This window comes from Stenella coeruleoalba (assembly GCF_951394435.1).
Source record: "Stenella coeruleoalba genome assembly, chromosome: 21".
In the NCBI taxonomy this organism is placed as follows: domain Eukaryota; kingdom Metazoa; phylum Chordata; class Mammalia; order Artiodactyla; family Delphinidae; genus Stenella; species Stenella coeruleoalba.
The window spans coordinates 29,210,039-29,227,887 of record NC_137167.1 but is presented as its reverse complement, the minus strand read 5'-3'; the positions used below and the strand labels follow the sequence as shown (position 1 = coordinate 29,227,887).

Sequence of the window (17,849 nt, the reverse complement as noted above, 5' to 3'; positions counted from 1 at the left end):
ACAAGGTAGCAAAATCAGTTATTAAACTCAGGCTGTCGAATTCCAGAAGCTCTTAGCCACTTTGCAATATTGTCTTTTAAAAGGAATAAATTATAAACTGATAATGGAAAAAATGAGTTTTTTTTCCTGTCAAACTAACTCCTTTTACTGAAGAGACTCCCCGTTCTGCGATCACAAGTGCTTGAGAACCAAGTCAATAGGTCCTGATACAGACTAATTCTTGTTCATTACTGATTTCCTTTGGGCATAGCTCTGTGTTTTTACTATAAACTCTTGTTACTATGTAAAGGAGGCTTTAGTTGCTTGTTTTTCTTTCTAAGTTCAAAGGGCAAGCTAATACTGAATATAAGATTGAGGTTTGTTTTCTTAAAGGAGGAAGAAAGAGAGATTGGCTCGAATGAAATTTTATTGACCCATCTTTTCCTTTTCTTAATATTTGTACTGAAGTGAATGGTAACCTATATAACACTACATTCTTAGTATTCATCCTTCTACAGAAAAGAATAGAAAGTTAGAATTATATTGAATGAAATGAAAAGAGTTTGCAGGGTTTTTTTTTTCTTTAGGGTCTTCCTCTATCAAAATAGAAAAAGGACACCACTGGTATTAGTACATTATATACAGTAATACTTGACGTGAACTCATTTATTTTTGCTTCTTTTGGGTCTTGTTAGGCTTGTTTTAAAATAAAACACAACCTGGGGCTTCCCTGGTGGCGCAGTCTCAGTAGAATCCTTTTAAGCCTGTGCCCCAAAGATCTCATCTTGTTTATCATACCTACCAGTTAATTTGTGTTTGAAAGGAAAACACAGTTGAACTCCGTGGAGAGATGTTTTCCCTCTTAAGTGTGTAAACATTTGAGGTGCATCAAAAGGCCTGTCTTCGGGCTTCCCTGGTGGCGCAGTGGTTGGGAGTCCGCCTGCCGATGCAGGGGACGCGGGTTCGTGCCCCGGTCCGGGGAGAGCCCACATGCCGCGGAGCGGCTGGGCCCGCAAGCCATGGCCGCTGAGCCTGCGCATCCGGAGCCTGTGCTCCGCAACGGGAGAGGCCACAGCAGTGAGAGGCCCGCGTACCGAAAAAAACCAAAAAAACAAAAATAAATAAATAAGTAAAACACAACCTTAAACGTGTATATAAACATGAGATATTCCACAGATTTTCACATGTGGCATAAAGAAAATAGCTTTATTTCTGCATAGTTGCATGTACCTGAATTGTGGTAAATACAGTAACCAAGAAATGATCTAAGTGCCTATTTCTCCCAACATCCTAGAAGAAAAGGGAATGATCTTAGTCTGTTTTTACAAAAGTTTTGAGAATGACTTGACAGTTGTCACAAGGACTGCTATTTTCTCTTTCAGCTGGAGCAACCATTTGTTTTCCATTTCCCAAAGCGACTCAACTCTGATTTTATCCCTTAACTTCACGTCCTATTCTCTTTAGGGATTCTAAATAGTGGTCAGAATTATTGGGGAATTATATTGATACTATTGGAATCACCCCACAAAAATCCCTGAAGAGGTTTTCTGTTAAGAACATCAATCGCACTATTGACTTGGCTCCGGGTAAAATTTGAGGTAAATCAGCAAATGAAGATTTAGAATCTTTGTTCTTTGATATTTATATTGGCGACAATGAGAGCTTGTGTGCGTTTTCGTGGGCCTCCTGACAGCAAGAGCTGTTTTTCAGCCTTATCTTTGTACTCTAAGTATTTAGCAAGTGCATGGCAATTGTAGGGGGGTCAATATATATTTGTTGAAAAAAATGTATGAAAGTTCACAGAAAGATACTTGTATCATTACATTGAAGACTTCAAATACAGTGATTATATGGTGCAATTTAAACAGCCGGGCTCTGTTAAACATAATTTGTGTCTTGGATGTTTTGTTGGTTTTGCAAGCAATTACTTTCCAGAAATCTCAAGGTGTACATTATTACAATTGAGATCCAAGAAACAGAACTTTTTCAGTTCTCAGCTGCTGTGTAAATACACATATTCTACACAACATATATTAAAATCCCTTTTAGTTCTTCTGTACAACTCAGATTCTTACATAAGGGAAGTTGACTTCTTTGGGAATGAAAATTTATTTTGCTAATTTTCAGTGGAAATGTGTATACAATTATTTCATGACATTTAAAAATATGCTAATTCTTATTTTTTTAAATTATGCTTGTACATTGACATAGTTTAAAAGTCAATAGTATTAGAAGCCTTATAATAAAACTACCAGTCATTCACACTACGCCTCCCTCATCCCCATCTAGACAGTATATGTCAACTATTTTTGTTCTTATGTTAATTAGGTCTTTATTTCTAAGTACTGTGCTTTACTGCTTTAACGCATTTCCATTTTAGGTATTACTTATTGGTTTCCTTCTATGATGGATGAAGGAATTCATCATGCATCCTTCATCATTATGCATCCCCCTCAATCACAAGTTTTCTCTTTCCATGCTTTTAATATTCCTACATTGCATTTTTTGAAGCAATAGCCAGATTTTTATTAATGTTCCTGGTTGAACAAAGTGGTGGGCTCATGCACCTTTTAATTTTTCCTAGAGGAAGTGCTTGCCTCAGTTTTAGTATAGTTCCTTTTATGTTCCCTTCAATAACATTTTTTTTCGCAATGCTCTAACATATGTGCTAGATGACTGTCAAGGATATCTTCCAACTATTCAAATGTACCAAATGTTCTACCATTTCCCCCCGGGGGAAATCTCTTTCTAGAGATTTCTGTTCCAGTCTGGGCCAGGTGGTCTCCAGCACTACTGCACAGCCCTCGTCCTAGGTTCATCATCACCTCCTTCCTTGTAGGATACATTCTTGCTCTTGTTTCCTGGATCCTTTTTCTTGGTTCATTACCTCATTTTCTTTAATGACATCTTTATTGAGAGCCTGGTGGGTCTTTGCCTCCTCAACACAGAGACTATGGACATCTTTCTTCTACTACTTCACAGATTTTTCTACTCAATGCCTTAGCCTCCTGCTTTGCATTGATTCAGAAGTTGGCAAACCTCTTGAGAGGAGACTGGCTGTGTTGATACCCACCCAGACTCCAGTTATGACATTCCAGCTCCCTGTGGAAACCAGAATCTCTACTGCTTTTTTCTCCCTCTAGCTGTGGCTTCTGCCTAAACCAAACCTGAATTCTCAGTGGCTTGGCAAATGTCCCCCCCTTCTAGTTTCTTCTACTGTGACCTCTCTATTTTGTGCTTCATTTTTATGGTAGCCCTTGTTATCTTTCCCAGACTTAAGTTAGAATCAGAAAAGAGGATGTGGATAAACACAGACAGCCCTTTCATAACCTGTCAAAAAGACAGGTTGAGCAAACTCCTTTGCCTGAGTGGTTTAAATATTGGATAGGAACCCAACTCTTGGGTGGTTTAGGTAAATCCAGACTGAAGGAAATGCAGGACAGCAGAGGAGTTCCAGAAATTTCTGTTCTTTTTGTGTGCCGTCTGGGAACATAAGGTCAGAGGCAGTCTTCTCAGTTGGTTAAATCACAGTGCTAACAAGATAGAGATCCCTGAATGAGTTATTGAGCTTCTAGTGGGGAAACAACCTGTTTTCCATTACCAGATTGCATGCCCAAAGCTGGAGAGGTAACTTCCACACCCGACGCAGTGAGCCTGGAGGTGTGATTAGCACAAGCAAAACTGATGTCAACCATGAAATGAGGGGAAATCTATGGTTAGTGAAGGTGAGTGGACCTTCTCAGATAAGTACCTGAGTACTAATTTCTCAACGTCAACGAGGACTATTTACACCCCAAACAATATGAATCGTTGCAATACGTAGAGCCTCAAATATTTTTATTGTGTATACATTTGAACAGCGTGGGGGTTGCGATGGGTTGGGGTAAGATGCTGAAGCTGACCCAGATGCTATATTAGGGCTCACATGTCTGGCTTTGAGGTGATTCTCTTGAGTTTGCCTGCAGGGGAGCTGTTGAGTAGATTTTGGCTCCAATAAAATTTATCTTTATAACTGCTTATTCTCTGATTAGTCAGCGTTCCCCTAAATACTATAAGTAGCAAATCCTTTTTTGGTTGATAGTACTGGATATAGCCACGTTCTTTTCTTTATCTGTGATTTAGGCTGAAAACGTAAAAGTTCATTTATAATTTTTCATTAAACTTTCTGTGCATCTGTATTAGAATGATACAGAAGACCTAAGTAGACATTTCTCCAAAGAAGACATACGGAAGGCCAACAGGCACATGAAAAGATGCTCAACATCGCTAATTATTAGAGAAATGCAAATCAAAACTACAATGAGGTGTCACCTCACACCAGTCAGAAGGGCCGTCATCAGAAAGTCTACAAATAATAAATGATGGAGAGGGTGTGGAGAAAAGAGAACCCTCCTACACTGTTGGTGAAAATGTAAATTGGTGTAGCCACTATGGAAAACAGTATGGAGGTTCTTAAAAAACTAAAAATAGAGCTACCGTAAGATCCAGTGATCCCACTACTGGGTATACATCTGGAAAAAACAAAAACTCTAATTTGAAAAGATACATGCACCCCAATGTTCATTGCAGCACTATTCACGATAGCCAAGACATGGAAGAAACCTAAGTGTCCATTGACAGATGAATGAATAAAGAAGATATGGTACATATATACACTGAGCTACTACTCGGCCTTAAAAAAGAACGAAGTATTGCCATTTGCAGCAACATGGATGGACCCAGAGAATATTATACTTAGTGAAGTAAGTCAGACAGAGAAAGACAAATACTATATGATATCACTTATATGTGGAATCTAAAAATAACACAAATGAATCTATATACAAAACAGAAACAGACTTACAGACATAGGAAACAAACTTACGGTTACCAAAGTGGAGAGGGAGGGAGAGAGCGACAAATTAGGAGTATGGGATTAACAGATACAAACTACTACACATAAAATAGATAAGCAACCGGGATTTACTGTACAGCACTGGGAATTATACTCAATATCTTGCAATAACCTATAATGGAATATAACCTAAAAAAATAACTGAACACTTTGCTGTACACCTGAAACCAACACAATATATATATATAGTTAATCAACTATAGTTAGTTAATCAACTATACTTCAATTTAAAAATCTGCCAACTATAAACTATACTTCAATTAAAAAATCTGCCAACTATAAACATATGTATCAAAAGAGGAGAGGTTAAAGTTGCCCTCAACTACATAGCTGTATATCATTGGGTTAATAGGAGCTTTCAGAGACAGTAAAAGCATCCCATGTCCCCCATAATGAAGGGAGGACGTAAGCACTGGACAGTGGGTCACAGCCTGTTGCTGGACCAGTGGCAAGAAGGACCGGGGTAGCAGGTGATTTCCCCCTGTAGCTGTGGATCTAGTGCCATGGAGGCCTGGTGTGGCCACCTGAGCGCTGGCCTTGGCCTCTGGACAAAGAGCCTGACTGTGAACTTGCCAAAGACCATCAGACTTGCTGGCGGCTTCCTGATGTCTCTGGTGCAGGTGGGCACAACTGACTTTCCAGAATAAATCAGACAAAAATCTGAAGGACATTGGGGAGCAGGTAGTATTTTCTTGTATATTTCCAGTTGAACGTTGGGACTTTGGAAGTACCACAGGGCATTGGAATTGATTTTTATGTATTTAATATGGGTGGTGTTAATGGCTTATAGGTTTCTGTAACGTTAGGCACAGCGAGAGGTGTCGGCCTTGAGCCAGTTTCAAAGGACTTGGGAAGAATGCTTTTGTATTATTTATTTTTGAGTCAGACTGAGAAATTTCTCTGTCAGTTATTTTAGTTTACACGTATATGTGAAATCTTGAAAGATGAGAATTTCAGGTAAAATCATCATAAGATTTTTTGTGTTTTTAGGCAATGTATGTTGGTGTGCTTGGGATATTGGTGATAGAGACATTAGTGAAACATTCTTTGCATGTCCTGCAAAAGTGCCTGTTCTCCAGTGCATTAGAGGCGATTTCTGTTAATAGAGTATATTTCCATAGAAGAGATTAGTTTGTGTTTACTCCAGTCTTTTTTATTCCAGATCGTTTGTGTAACCATCTCCATTTTTTCATGCTTTTGGGTTTTGGTTAACTCTGTCTGGTGCCTAAAAGTACAGTTTTTCAGATTCCTTCTCATCCAAACTCTGGGAAATGGAGAATTGAGATTTTATTTTCTGAGTCAGGGTTTAGGATCTGGAAATGCTGAGTTTAAGTTTTGGAGAAGGGTAAAGATTACAATATACGGAGAAATGCATATCTAAGCCAAAGGTTTTAAAACTGAAACTAGAGGGTAAATGAACATGACCCCGAAAGCAAATCAGATGGTATAGAAAACATTGAGCAGGATAGTGGGAAAAAAACAAACCCTCAAATAAAAGAAATGTAACAATGGAAGGAATACCCCAGTAATTCACAGGAACCATTCATTAGGACAGGAATTGTTTGTTAATTAAGACTTCACAGGTATTCAGGCCTGAGCCCAGAGTGTGGAACAGGCCAAAAGAATGGAAGGTTTTAGAAATATGATAATGGAGAAGGTACTTTTTTATTTTAACAGTGAGATATAATTTAAATACAAAATATATACCAATTTTAGGGTATAACTCTATGAGTTTACACACACACACACACACACAGACACATGCACACACACACACACACACACACACACACACACACACGCACACGTAAGCAACACCCAGATAGGGAACATTTCCATCACCCTAGAAGGCTCCCCGATGCCTTCTCCCGTTCACTATCTGGCCATTGATCAGTTTTCTCATTTCTGTCACCATAGAATAGTTTGCCTGTTCTGAACTTCATAAGGGTGGGATTCTATAGCATGTATTTAGTGGGTGGATGAAGCCACTGTGGACATGTACCTATCTTTCTGCTTCAAAGACACTATATGATATCACACTATATGATATCACATTTTCCTAGGCTGTATACCTAGCAGTGGAACTGCTGGCTCGTTCGGTGGACATACGGTTAGCCATTTGCCTATTTGCCTTTACACGTGAATTGGTTATTTGGATACATTTTTTGGTGGCGCACCTGTTTCATATTGCCTTTCGGCAATGTAAAAAATTACTGTTTTCTTATGGATTAGTTGGTATTTATCTCTTCTGGATGTGTTCTTTATCAAATAGAAGAATTGTGAATGTTTTCTCCACTATTTTCCCTGTTAGTTACCACAATGATACATTTTGTTGACCAGAAATTCTTAATTTTAATGAACTCTGATTTATCATTTTTTTCTTTATAGTTAATGTGTTTTTTGTCCTTTAAGAAAGTTTAACCTACCTCAAGTTCATAAAGATATTCTCCAAAGCTTTCTTCTAGAAGTCTGATCATTTTAACTTCCCATTTAGATTAATGACTCACCTCAAATTAATTTCTGTGTATGTGTGAGGTAGGGATCAAGGTTTCTTTTAATTTTTTAAAAAGATTACCCAAATTCTTGAACATCATTTGTTGAATGGGTCATTCTTTCCCCACTGAGTTGCATTCTGCCCTTGTTATAAATCAAGTAACGATATATAAATGTGTTTACCTCTATATTTTGTCCCATTGGTCAGTTTATTTACTTTTTGTACAAATCTCACACCGTCCATTTTCTAGTAAGTCATTAAAACTAGTAGCGTGTATTTTCTGATATTATACTTCTACTTCAGGATTTTTCTTGGCTATTTCAGATCCTCCGCATTTTCATGTAAATTTTGGAATCAATTTGTTAATCTCTCTGAAAAACCTGAGAAAATTTGATAGGAATTGCATTGCATTTATCGGTCAACTTGGGGAGAATTTACATCATAACACAATTAACAGTTTTAATACATGGGCAGGGATCATCTCTCCATTTATTTACGTGTCCTTTAATTTTTCTCGGCAATGTATTGTAATTTTTGTTTAGAGGTCTTTCACATCTTGCCTTAGATTATGTTCCCCCAGCTATTAGGTACTTGTGATGTTATCGTAGGAGGTATCACGTGTAAAGTTTCATTTCGTAGTGTCTGTGGCTAGCTATTGTAGAAAAATTCATTCGACATATCTGTATTGACTTTGTATTCAGAGATTTTCCTAAATTCACTTGTTAATTCAAATAGTTTCTGTAGATTCTTTTTCATTTTGCCATTTTGAATAAACTTCACGTGGTCACTATGTGTTATCTTTTTGAATATATAGCTAGATTATGCGTATTAATTTTTTGAGGGATTGTTGAGTTTATATTCGTGAAGATGTTGGCATATTATCTATGTACATAATCATTCTATGAAAGACAGTTTTACTTCTTTTTTTCCAATTTTCATACTTTTAATTTTTTCTTTTTTTATTGCGCTAGTTAAGATCACCATTACTATGTTGTGCGAAGGTGGTAAACATAGCATCCTTGCTTTGTCCTCAACCTCCAAGAAAAAGAGTTCAGTATTTCAACATTAAGGTATTATTATTAGATTTTCTTTTTGAAAGTAATTTTATCAGATTTGAGGAGTTTCCTTGTACCTCTGTTTGCTGATATGTTTATTATAAATGAGTGTCGAATTTTTCAAATACTTATTTTCTGTATCTACTGAGGTAATGAATTGTATGTTTTTTCTCCTATATTCTGTTAATGTGGTCAATTACCTTGATTTCGATTTTCAAATGTAACATAAAACTTGGAATAAATCTTCTTGGAATAATCTCACTTGGCTATGATGTGTGGGACTGTGTGTGTTGTGTGTGTGTTGCTAGTTTGTTTTAGCTAATATTTTTAGATTTTTGATTTTATGTTCATGAGAGTATTGACATACTTTTTTTTCCTTGTAATGCTCTTGCCAGGTTTTGATAGGTATTATGGCTATCCTTGACAAGGAAATAATTTGGAAAATAGTCTCATTTTTTTCTATGTTTTGGAAGAATTTATGCATTTCTTTATTGAATGTTTGCTAAAATTCCCCAGTGAAGACTTTGGATCCTGAGTTTTCTTTGTGATAAGAATTTTTAAGAGTGCACTCAATTTATTTAACAGGGATAGAACCTCCTATGTTCATAATGAGACAGGTCAAAAGTTGTGCTTGGCAATATGTTCATAAAAGCAAAAACAATTATAAATACAAGCAAACACAAAGCAATAAAAATATATAGAAACAAAAATAGACAATAAGAAAATTAAAAATTCAGTAACAGAAGAATGGGTAGATAATTTGTGGCATGTACCTAACATTGAATATAATACTACCGTGAGTACACATGAACTAGACTTACATGTATAAAAAGGAAGACTCGCTAGGAAAATACAAAGTTATGTGAGAAAGGTTAGTTGCAAAAGGCTATGTCCTTAGGGAAATATAGGATTCTGTATATTGTTAGGGATACAGATATGTACCTCTGTACCACACACATGTACATGCTATAGAACTCTAAGGAAGTGTGTGTACTTAGTAACTGCTAACTGAAGGATTCTTCCCTCTCTTCAATTCTGGGAAGTAAATAAAGAGAATAGGATCAGGAAAATTCAAGAAAGGGGATATTCATGGCATTTATTTCTTATTTTAGAAAACTTTTAAACAAATATGACAACATTCTGTTAAACATGAGTGGGAGTATATGAGTTTTATTTAATTACTGGATGGACTTTCTGTGTGTTTTAACTGTTTCATAATCATAAATTATTCTAAAGTGTAGATGTGGCCCCATTTTCCCACTAGAGGTAGACATCTGTCCCTGGAACCAGAACGATGGTGAGGAAAGGTCACACGTACTACCTGCAGCTCATGAAATGAAATTGCAGTGACAGCTGACTGAGAGAGTGAAGCCCAGGTCTTGCGTCTTGGGCCCTGGTGATCAGAGCCAAGTAAAACATCATTTTTGTCCTCTGCTTAGTAGATGCTGTATTTATTAGATGCTATACTTATTGGATATACTTGGAGATATGATTATACCATGCGGGAGAAATTCTGTCAGATTTAGAATCCCAAATATATGTATATGTAAATATATATGTAATATATGTGTATTGCATATGTAAATATATGTATATGTTAATATATATGTATACAAGCAAGAACAGTGAGACAAATGCAACAAGATGACGTTTTACAGTTCCACACCTGGATTCAGAATAAAACTTGCTCCACAACAGGATGGGGGAGACGCAGGTATTGGTAGAAGTATAAAGCAGTCCTGAGGGAGTCAGAAGGTGGTGTTCAAATGTGAAAACGGCCATTGTAGGATGTTGAGGCGAGACTTTGGGGACTCCAGCAGGCTAAACTAGGGTCAGAAATTGGAAGGAGGGGAAATCTGATGTGAGAACCAGCCTGTGACAGAGGCATCTGTACTCACTTTTGTGTTCTCTCTGTGTTGATCTCAATTCATAAAATTATGTGAACTGTCTTGCTGAACTTTCCCCTAAATAGGGCCGTGTCAGTAGTGAGTCACTGCTGAGTGCATCTTTATTTTAACCTAAGTCTACGCTGGCGATGATAAAGACTTACGTTGTGCATAAAGCACTTAAAAACATCACTTTGCCTTGAGCAATAAAAATGTTTGATGGCTATAACTCCCAAGGGGAAACTGTTGGAAACCATGGTTTCAACAGATAACAACTGCTGAAAAGATAACAACTACATTTCTTTGAAAAAGTGCCAGGAAATTTGTTCATGGAAGAATTTTCTTGACTTTCTTTTTTTAGTCAGAATGATTCATGACGTGGGGAGGTAAGAATATTAAGAAAATATATTAAAAGTGAAATGAAAAATTGATTCAGGTGAGAGAGTGACTTGTTAAAATTTTTAGGGATAGATATGTATATAAGTAATATATATAAAATATGTAGTACATATATTAAAATTTTTTTTGCATGAAACTGACTCAGAGAAAAGAGAATGACTTTAGATCAGTGTTTTTCAGATGAATTAAAGTGTTTGATACTACTGTTCCCTGTTGTTTGCTTTGTATCAGGAGACAAGATTAGAATAGATTGGAATGTGTCCCAAGACATAGAGTAATTTTGTTTCTGAAGCATTTTTCAAGTGTATGAGTGTTCCTGTGTGTATGTATATGGGTGCAAATGTATCTTGATGTAAAATGTATTCTTTGTTGTTTTAATTGAGGTATAATTTATGTACAGTAAAATGCATAAACATTAGAGGTATAGCGCAATGATATTTACATATATGTCTACACTCATGGAATCATCCCACAAAAAATTAGTGAAAATTTCCCTTTTCATAAAATGTGCCCTGTTGTTGTTTTACAAGTTTATTGATCTTCCTATTTAAGCCTCTTTCTTTATTTGAACAATTTGCTGGTCTTTATCTCTGTTATCTGCCATCTTTCTATCCTCTCACTTCAGTGTGGGTATGTGTTTTTCTTCCTTAAAATAAGTGTAAAGTAATAGCTAGCATTCTTATTAATACCAGCTGAAGCTTTTATATTAATTAAGATATAATTCACATACCATAAAATTCACCCACTTAAACTATGTGATATAATGGTTTTTAGTGAATTCACAGTATTTTGCAATGATTACCATTATCTGATTGCAGAACATTTTCATCACCTCAAAAGGAAACTTGTCCTCATTAGCAATCATTCCACACACCTCTCACCCAACCCCTGGTAATTACTAATCAACTTTCTGTCTTTGTGGACTTGCCTATCCTGGACATTTCAAATAAATGAAACAGTGTAATTTGTGGCCTTTTGTGTCTCCCTTATCTCACTTAGCATAATGTTTTCAAGGTCCATGCACATTGCAGCATTTCTTTTTATGGCTGAATGCTATTCCATTGTATGCATATACTTTTTTGCTTACCTGCTTATCATGACATTTGGGTTGTTTCTACTTTTGGGCTACTACGAATAATGCTCCTATGAACATTTGTGCACAAGTTTATGGTGGAGATGTGTTTTTAGTTCTCTTGGTTCTATACCTAGGGGTGGAATTGCTAGGTCATATGGTAATTCTATAAATAACTTTTTTTAAACATCTTTATTGGAGTATAATAGCTTTACAATGGTGTGTTAGTTTCTGCTGTATAACAAAGTGAATCAGCTATGCATACACATATATCCCCATATCCCCTTCCTCTTGCGTCTCCCTCCCACCTTCCCTATCCCTCCCCTCTAGGTGGTCACAAAGCACCGAGCTGATCCCCCCGTGCTATGCAGCTGCTTCCCACTAGCTATCTATTTTACGTTTCGTAGTGTATATATGTCCATGCCACTCTCTCACTTCGTCCCAGCTTACCCTTCCCCCTCCCCGTGTCCTCAAGTCCATTGTCTACATCTGCGTCTTTATTCGTGTGCCCCTAGGTTCATCAGAACCATTTTTTTTTTAGATTCCATATATATGTGTTAGCATACGGTATTTGTTTTTCTCTTTCTGACTTACTTCACTCTGTATGACAGACTCTAGGACCATCCACCTCACTACAAATAACTCAGTTTCGTTTCTTTTTATGGCTGAGTACTATTCCATTGTATATATGTGCCACATCTTCTTTATGCATTCATCTGTTGATGGACACTTAGGTTGCTTCCATGTCCTGGCTATTGTAAATAGAGCTGCAATGAATATTGTGGTACATGTCTCTTTTTGAATTATGGTTTCTCAGGGTCTATGCCCAGGAGTGGGATCACTGGGTCATCTGGTAGTTCTAGTTTCTAAGGACCCTCCATACTGTTCTCCACAGTGACCGTTTGAGTAATTGACAAACTGTTTCCCAAAGTGATTGCAGCACTTTGGCAAGAAGTAGTCTGTCACTGTGGTTTTGGTTCACAGTTACTTTCCTGCATAGCTAATAACGTGGAACATATTTTCATGTGAAACATTGTTTCAAGCGTTTGGTTGATTTCCAGAATTCTGGTAAAGTTGACAATTTTGCCAGTGTTTTCTTTGCTTTTCGGGAGGAGATGATTTTTTTGGAGGTTTTTACTACTCCACTATTCCCAATGGTATCTTTCTTTTTTCTTCCCTCCATGCATGCCTTTTATTTTTTTGTCTAAACTAGCTCACACAAGAGAATAGTAATTGTCAGTTACTGGGCTCTGGTAAATAACAGGTTACCTACCATTTCACCAACACATGGTCAGCTTAAAATACAGGACCTGGTTTGTGTGTCTTGAAACATTCTTGCGCCACAGGGATAAATCAATTCTTTTTCAGGCAATTCAAAGATCTCCATTCTTTGGTATCAGTTATAGAAAATTATTGTCAGGAAACCTAATGCCTTTGGTGGCGTTAGGCTTCCTTGACTGTTTTCTGACACCTGAAGTCTTGTTGCTGTCTTCACATTGGAAGCTGTCCAGCTTCCTCCTCTTCTTACTGACTGGCTTCAGGAGAGAAATGCGTTCACCAGTCAGCCCGGGCTGGGGATTCTGACACTGGCTTAGACCTCGTCTACGGGAGCTCCCGGTACACACTCTTGTTCCCTCCTGGGAGCGTGGGTGTCGCCACTGCACGCCTTCTCCCGCAAAGCCAGAGCAGGGCTGACAGCCTCTTGTTCATTTTCCCTGCAGCGGAGCCCTGAAGTGCCCAAGTTTGTGTTTGCTTTCTTCCAGTACCTCAGGGTGGGGCCAGCTTTCTGCACATGCTGGTGAGACATAGGCACAGGCTGTCACTCACTCACCCCGGGGGCTTGTTTGGGGAGCCCGTCATGGGACGAGGTGAGGTGCTTGGAGCATTGGGGGTGCATAGGGGGTACCTGGTGGGCCGGTTGGGGGGGTCTGCAGCATCAGGCACAGGGGGCTTAGAGGCTACGATCGGGAGTTTGGGGTTTATTCTAAAGATAACAGGAAGCTGCTGAGAGGTTTTCAGATGAGGAATGACTTTGACTCACATGTGAGATATACATGGTGGACGGACGGTGAGAAGATGGCAAAGGACGAGGGAGACAGTATCAGCCGGTGGTACCCAAGAGGCTGTGAAGCATCGGGAGCTTTGTGATTGTTCAGGGCAGAGATGATGTCAGCCTGAACGAGGGTGAAGCCAGTGGACATACAGAGAATCAGACAATTAAAAATATGTTTGGGTGGGGGCGCTTCCCTGGTGGCGCAATGGTTGAGAGTCCGCCTGCCGATGCAGGAGACACGGGTTCGTGCCCCGGTCCAGGAAGATCCCACGTGCCGCGGAGCGGCTGGGCCCGTGAGCCATGGCCACTGAGCCTGCGCGTCCAGAGCCTGTGCTCCGCAACGGGAGAGGCCACAGCAGTGAGAGGCCCGCGTACCGCAAAAAAAAAAAAAAAAAAAAAAAAGGGAATAAAATGACCAGGACTTACTGAGGAATTCGAAAAAGGAAGAATGAAGGGGAAAATCTAGGTTTCTATTTTCAGCAACTTAAATCCACTTGGGCGGATGATGCTGCCATTTACTGAGATGGGCAAAACCTGGCAGGCAGGAGTTTGAGGATAATCAAACATTCTGTTTATTACTCTCCCACAGATGAGGGCTTAGACTGAACTGGAAGCGCTTTCAGGCTCTAATATAAAATAGGGCTTTGTTCAGTGAGGGTTTGCTCAGGCTCAGTCCTTGACATAAGGGTGGTGTGTTTCCCCTGCCCGAGGCTGCCAGAGCCCTGGGAACCTACGCAGCTTTGCCCCCCACCCACAGCTATGCTAAGACGTGAAACACCGAGGCTAACTTTATGGTAATCTGTTCCTAGTCCCTGAAATAGTTTCTGTATTCACACGCGGTGCAGCTATTTCCATGGATGCAATCTTTCCTTTAGTTTTCTCTCCTTATTAAATCTAATTCTTCTCCTGAGAACTATTTTGGGCAAGCTCTTTGACCTCGACTGGAGAAGACCAGCTGTACAAGCAGATGAACCCAAAAGGCACTTAGGATGCCCGAGCCGCGTGTGGAGTGTGAGAGGATTCGGTTACAACACACTGGAGAGGGGAGGGACTTAACGGGGGGGGGGGGGGGGGTTAGTTGGCCATCTCTCTTTACATCTTTATCACCAAACCAGCAGGTAAAAGGCAAATCTGTTTTCCTAAAAATGCACAATACAGAGTTATTAATGCACCAGATTGTATCTTTGCCTCGTTGCAGCTGGCATCTTAATTGGCTGCGCTATTTCTGTAACGGCTGCTGGAAATTCTGCCCTTTCTCCATCCGCTTGGCCACCTCCTCTTCCACGGCGCGTCAGATGCATTTAGGGTTTGTCGCTGGCACAAGATGTTGATGGGTGCCTCGTTCACTGGTGACGAAGCCTTCCTCCAGGGGCCACTCAGGAGACCGGGGGAAAACGAACCGCCCAAGGGAGATGGTTCTTAAGAACAGTCGGACAAAACAGCACTGGAGGCCTGGGCGGGTCTCTGCAGAGGTTGTTTAAGGCTGGGGTTTGCCAAATAGGATACGGGTCTCCCAGGAGCTAATTATTAGGAGCCAGCGAGCAGGTTCAGCAGCAGGTGAGCTGGGGCTTCTGTGAGATCAGGTGAAGCATCTCTGCAATTGCCTGGGAGGGGGAGACCCGTGCAAAGCCCGGGGATGTTGATGGTCTCCTTAGTGATCACGAGGGCCTCTCCCGGCCTGGGTGTGGGCTCGTTCCCAGGAATCCAATCTACTTAAAGTCCTCGCTGGTCAGGCAAGGAGGAAGAAGCTGGACAGGGTGCAGCTCTGGGGTGCTTGCCGAGTTCCCCCTCTGCTCTGCCTTTCTGTGGTTCCTCGAAGCCCGCGTCAGGGGATGAGGCCTGTGTTCTGAACCTGCCCCTTCGCTTGTTATGTGAACTTGGGTAGCTCCTTTCCCCACTGGGCCCCAGCTGCCTGGCATCTGATGAAGTTGGGTGAGATTGTTTTCAAGAGTCCAACCAGTCCTTCTGTTCTCGGTTCCCCTGACGTCTTGGAATTTTTCTCCACCAACTTGCAGAGTCAGTGTCCTGCACGAGCTCGTGTGGAGAGGCAATCTCAGGGCGGGTGAGAGGGCCGACCCGTGTCTCTGCTTCTGGCTTCAAAGGTAAGAATTGCGTGTTGACGGATCTGTGTGTAAAACAGCCCAGTCAGAGGATGCAGCTGAGGACCCACTGTGCCCTGGGTGCCTGGAACACCGGAGCATCCTGATTTGTTTCGACGATCACGTTTTGAAGTCAGCTTTCCCACTAACCCTTGACCTTTCGATTAGTGCCCGTCAAGAGCTTTATTTTTAAAAATTGTCCTTTCCGCTCAGATGCCCCTTAAAGATCAATCAAATGCGTCCTAACACGTGAACATGTCCTAGAAGTTCGGCTTGTTTTCGTGTCCCTAGTAGTTATTTCCCTACTTTTATCAAAATGTACTTTTGTTTCTTATTCTCTGTGAAATGGGTTTTCCCTGCTACATTTTAAGGAAGCCTTTCTCCATTTATAAAAGAACCAGCTATAATCTTTAATCTCTAATTTAATCACAAAATCTAGGGTTTATCGTTTAAAAATGATGCAGGCTAATTTTGGTATTTTTAGGAAATATTTTATCATTTGCGAAGAGCCAGCCAGTTTATATCAGAGGATAAATAAGGGAACAGGATCTAAGACTTACGGAATGTAGGGAAAAGAGGACTAGACCATGGGTTTGTCGTGAGAAATCAATTTCCTGGATGATCCGGGAAAGTACTTAGGGTATCGCCTGGCTCTTAGGGAAACAGCCACCAAATGCTAGTGCCTGTGTGGACTTTTAAAACATTGCTTATTCTACTTGATTTGGAGAGGTGAATTCAAAACTTTTGCTCAGAGTTGGGCACATGAAAGTTGGTTGAAATATTGGATTAAAATAAGAAGAAGAAATGGCAATTCCTGAGCTACACAAAAGAACAGGGCACACGGCTAAGCTCACGGACCCTGAGTGTGAATCCCAGCCTGCCTCGCGAGTGGCTGTGCTGCACCATGGGCTTATTTCCCCTCTCTGTGCCTTGGTGGTCTCATTTTAAAATGGGGAGTCTAATCATAGTACTCTTCTCGAGTGGGGTGTGGGTCGTTGTGAAGATTAGATAAGCTCTTAGAAAAAGTACTAAAACTGGTAGCTGGTGTATATCAAACATTCAACAAGCTACCACTGTTTGGGCAGGAGCGGATATCGAGTATTTTTCAGATGAACGGATCCGTGAAGACTAAATTGGAATTTGAGGCCGGTGCGTTCATTCACTGCTTTATTAGGAGCAATCTTTACAAATCCGTGGTAGTGGTTCAGTGATTCAGATGCCAGACTTCCATTCTGTATTTGTAAAATTGTCATGATCTGCCTGGATGCACGTGACAGTGTGGAAGAAGGGACCCCATAATCCCTAGGGTTTTCTCCTGGGGACTCTTGGCACCGGGCTGAGCCCTCTCCTCCCATATGTGTGCCAGTGGCTGGGCATCTGTTCCGTGTGGGGTGGTTGGAATTCAAATGTGAAGACTGGTCTCAGACGTGAAAGAAATCGTAAGTTCATGTGTTGAGGGAAAACTGGTAATCGTGTGTTTTATGAAGCTTAGAAAGATTTATAACCCCAAAAGACTGAAACAACACTTTCCCTTTCAAGGGTCAGTTATTAGGTACATGAGGAAACCCCGTATGTGGAAGACTGCGTTTTAGCATTCCTTAGTTAGCTATGTGTTAATTAAGGGTTTAGCAGATAGAATGGTGAAAGCCATATTTATTATTAAGGGAGCAAATTAACCACATCTAAGAAGTCCAGTGAATTTATTAGGTTCTTTCATGGCTGGAGCTCCATGAGATGGCTACAATCTACATTGAGCGTTTCCACAATTTCCCTAAATAAAACATAAATGTCAGCCCAATATAACTACTTGCTGTTATCCATGTTTCCTGCTCTTTTCCAAGGCTGGGAGGTAACATCTCTTCCAGGAAGCCTTTCTGATTGCACTTAACTGTGTTATTTCTCTCTGCTCAGAGCCTCA

At 40.0% G+C, this 17,849-nt stretch overlaps 1 long non-coding RNA gene across 4 annotated transcripts in view; it reads left to right on the top strand.

The window, feature by feature from the left end:
• LOC307179743 overlaps positions 1 to 17,849 on the top strand; it is an 893,234-nt gene that overhangs the window by 129,265 nt on the left and 746,120 nt on the right. For 3 of the 4 annotated variants that reach the window (XR_013825536.1, XR_013825537.1, XR_013825538.1), the window contains exon 3: positions 15,848 to 15,934. This is a non-coding gene — a long non-coding RNA (uncharacterized lncRNA). Of the gene's footprint in view, positions 1 to 13,168; positions 13,397 to 13,500; positions 13,648 to 15,847; positions 15,935 to 17,849 lie in introns of those variants that run through there. The other variant, XR_013825539.1, reaches the window with a different exon arrangement.